Here is a 4,543-nt window from a genome sequence, read left to right as displayed (position 1 = left end):
CTTATTCTACTGAGCTTTCTCCCCGGCCTCTCTTGCCTTTATTTTCCCAATCCTCTTGCTGTTTTCTCCAAGGGACCCACCGAGAGACCAGCAGATCCCTACAAACTACAGTTCTCTTAGTTGTAATTGCCTAACATTTTCTCCTAGGAGACAGCTGTTTTCAGGTTTCTGTGTTTTCTAGATTAGAAAAGTAATAGATTTTCTCTGGTGCTCTACTCAGTGAGGAATTAACCCCCTTCAGGTTTTGTTCTCTATGCTTTAATGTTATACAGTGAGCTGGGCACATTCTCATTTTTTCCTTTTATTATTTGGCAGAAAGCTATCCTAGCGTATTGCTTTCCCAGTTGTCCCTCACCTTCATGTTGAATGATGGCCTCACTGTTCCAGGGAGTGTTGAGAATGTCGGAAAGTGATGAGGACGTAAAAGACAATGTGTGGGACAGGCTTGAGGAGTGCCTTTTCTTTCAGGCCTCAGGGTCAGAAAGGAGAGAGAAAAGGCAGATGAGAACCGAAGAGGGGAGAGAAGAGCCAGATGTGGAAGGTGGAATAGGTTTGCCTTAGGAAGTGGTGGTGGGGTAGTTTAGTAGGCAACCTCTTTCTAGGATTTTCTGTTGGAACTGACTCACAGGTCAACCTTCTGTTTTGGGAAAGAGGGAAGAGGGAAGTGGAAAAGCCAAAGAGAAGCTCTTTCTCTGTAGCACCTGTAGCTCATGTTCAGAACATAAACCTCAGGAACATGTTTTCCTTCATTTTCTTTTATAATGAAAGGAAATTCTTGCAGGATTTATTTTGTTGTGTAGTTTTTCTCTGTATTTTTAGGTATTCTACTCTTCCTACTTAGTGGCTTAGATTGTTTTCTAAACTGAGGTGGGTTTTTTTCTTTCTGTATTTTAGGGAAGGGTCTACGGGGTGTTCAGGGTCTCACTGCTAGATCATACTTGTAGTGATTCTCCTGTTTACAGCCTCCCAAGTGCAGGGATTATAGGCATGCGCCACCATGCCCAGTCTCAATTGCCATCTGCTTGCAGGTGCTTTAATCCATTTAGCTATTTGGCCGGCCCAAAACAGTTTTTTTGAAAAATTCTCAACCTTATTAATCTTTAAGGACATAGTTTTCGCATTGTCTGACTCACAAGTTTGATTCAGCATCTTGGATTCTCATGTGTGTTGACAGGGCCTCACAATTTTTACTAATTGTTCTTTACTTATTGTTTACTAATTGTTCACTTACTTATCTCCTTTGCTAGATTATAGCTTCTTTGAGGAAAAATCTTTCCTACATCTAAATAATATGATAAATATATCAAAAAAGCTGAATAAACATATGCTGGTCTTTCGGTGAGAATGGACTGTAGTAAATTATTTTATTAGAATATATAACATTCTTTTTGACTCATACTAATGAATGAATGAATTCATTACCACATAGAAAAGGAATACCACCTTGCTTTGTTGTTTTTGTTCCTATGAAACAGAAGCAAGTCCCATGTTTTTGATTCTGTGATATTTGAAAGTTAAAACAACCTAAAGAAAGTAATTATTGAGGTTAATTTCATGTCAAATGCTGAGTCACCAGGTGTGGTGGATGACCGCATGCCAGGCAGCTTGGAGCACCCCATGGCACTGAATCAGCATGGTGCTGGGTGCGGGAAGCCCACTTGAGAATGGCTGCCAGCAGCGCACCAGGCAAAACTAGAGGCAAAGAAGGAGCTTGGGACGGAAGCTGTTGGGAGCTCCTAGGGAGGCTGCTGGGAACTCTCTTGCTTATTTTTGGAGAGTTTTGGTTATGACAGAACTCATGCAGCAGGAAGACTTGCAGGGGCAAGCTGTCACAGGTTGACAAATTCCTCCATTAATGCACTTGTGACATTAGAGGCAGGGGTCATTCTTTGATGCTTTTTGAAGATGGCCATTAGGTGAATCAAGTAGCTTACTCATGTTAGGATTTTCCTTCTCACTGAATGACATTTGATTCCTTTTTCTGTAGGGAAGGATCATGATTTTGAGGTTAATGTTTTGTGATATCTTGGGATAAGCGAAAAGCAAAAAGACCTAAATGCAAGGATAAATAAGAGCTTCTTGGTGGACCAAACCTTTTTCTTTTTTTGTTTAACAAAAACGACTATGATAGCAACAAAGTCAGCCCTGACCATGGTCCCCTTGTGGAAGCCAAGGCCTTGATCTTTGTTTCTGCAGCTTTCTCCTGGGTTTCTGTTGGGCTCTGTATATCAGGAGGTGGGCAGAAGTGCAGCCTGAGTAGTTTCCTGCCATCATCCATGGCTCCTTGATGTCACCAGTGGCCGGCACCAAGTCCTGCTATGGGCAGAGGGATGGTTGGGCTAAGTGTCCCCAGAAGGCTTGTCCCATAGTGGCCCTATTGAGAGGTGATGGAACCTGTAGGAGGTGGGGCATTGTGCAAGGTCACAGTCATGGAGCGTGCAGTCTTGAAAGGGAGTATGGGATCTCAGGCATTTCTCAGCTCTTTGCTTCCTGGCTCTGAGGTGACAAGTGTGCTCCACAGAACGTTCCCTGCTGTTTGTCACTCAGCACTGGCACCAGAGTCCCATAGCTTTGGGTCCACCTCACCCTTGGACAGGAAGCTCCAAACATGTGAGCTCAAATAAACTGTTTCCTTTCAAAAGTTTGTTATCTCAGTTATTACATGACAGTGATAGAAGGTGACTCATACAGCAATGTGACTTACGTAATGAAATATATTTCCCCTAAATCAATAACCAAGGAACTAAATTAGAACCCAAAATAGGAAATGTGAGTTAGAGCTTTAGTGACTTTTTTTGGGTGGGGAATAATTGCAGTTTGGAACTTTAGAATGGCCATAGAACAATATCAGCAAAAAGCAACACAAGGGTAAAGATCATCAGCTCTCGCTTCTTTTGTGAAGCAGGAATTAATCACATTAATCAGAGTTCTCTTCCTATCTCTCTAATATCAGTCATATGTTTGTTGAATCTCAACTTTTTGAAGGTACAAGTGATTATGGCATGAGGTAATCCCAAAATGTTGCTTGTCCTTTAGATTACAATTACAAAGAAGTACTAATTTAAAAGTGGTTTGTTTAGTTTTTGTTTTTTTTTTTTTTTAGTTCTGTGTGAGGTAATGTTAGAATTTTTCTTCTATACAAGGAACAGTTGGAATAGCCAAGCCATGCAATATGATCTGAAGAATTACATATTGAAGTTAGGTGTCATAGGCCTGTAATCTCAGTACTCTGGGAAACTGAGGCAGAAGGATCGCAAGTTTGAGCCCAGCCTGGGTAACTTAGTAACTTGGCGAGACCCTTTCTGAAAAAATAAAAAAGGGATGGGGATATAACTTAGTATGAAGAGCCTGGTTTCAGTCCCCAGTACTATAAAAACCATGAACAAACAAACAACAACAAAAATTATAGGTTCAGCACCCCTTATCTAGACTGTTTGGGACCAGAAGTGTTTTATATTTTTAAAAAATGTTGAGTATTTGCATACATATGATCAGGTATCTTGGAGATACTAGTAGGATCCAAATCTAAATATGGAACCCACTTGCAGTTAATACGTACCTTATAGGCATGGCCTCAGCTTAATTTTATACAATATTTTAGTGCACCTGTGTTCTGACTGTGACCTGATGCCACCACTTTCCACGTTGGTATCACTTAGAAAGTTAAAGATTTCGGAAAATACTGGATTCAGGAGTTTTGAATTAGGTCATGCTCAATCCCTGTAAGCATCGAGGTAGGAAAACCAAAGGCAGAGCCAGATGCGGTGGCATAGGCCGGTGACTCCAGCTTCTGGGACAATGAGGCAGGAGAAGCAAAATTCTGAGGCTACACTGGGCAACTTAGTAAGAATCTCCTTTCAGAAAACGGCCAGAGATGACGCTCAATGCAGACTCTGGGTTCAGTCCCTGTTAGAACCAACTTACCACTCAAACAGCCAACACCCAAAAGCAGAATGCCTGAAAGACTTGCTGTAGCAAACTCCATGATTTGCACCTAAAATTTGATTCTATTTTCATTTAGAGGGTTTTTCTTTTCTTTTTTTTTTTTGTAGCAGGCTTAGCCTGCCGTGAGGGTGGAGCTGACATGGCATGTGGTGCCATAGAACAGTTTAATGAAGCAAAGCATCACAATTTTGAGCACAAAGAGCCGGTATCATAGTCCAGGGAATATCATTTGTTTTGTTTTGTTTTGTTTTTTTTAGTTTTATTTATGTGTGTGTGTGTGTGTGTGTGGCCAGCTCAGCCCACCAGGGGGCGGGGCTGGCTGGCATGTGGTGCTGGGGGATTGAACTGTGGTCCTTGTGCTTTGCTAAGCTTGTTCTAAGCAGATGCTTTAGACCACTGAGTCATCTCACCAGCCCCTATCATTTGCTTTAGATGTGGGCACATAGGCTAAAAAGTGGAATGAAAATTCCTAAGCAGTAATCATTATTGTCATAGATACAAGAGGACTGCAATATTAAAGTACAGGATCAAAATTATTTCACATGTTTGCAGTGATATGATTTTCCAGTGTTTTTTACTCCATGTTTTAAGGTGGTGC

The sequence above is a fragment of the Octodon degus genome, unplaced genomic scaffold, assembly GCF_000260255.1.
Source record: "Octodon degus isolate 3935 unplaced genomic scaffold, OctDeg1.0 scaffold00010, whole genome shotgun sequence".
In the NCBI taxonomy this organism is placed as follows: Eukaryota; Metazoa; Chordata; class Mammalia; order Rodentia; family Octodontidae; genus Octodon; species Octodon degus.
The sequence above is the reverse complement of the archived record's forward strand: the minus strand, read 5'-3'. Positions refer to the sequence as shown.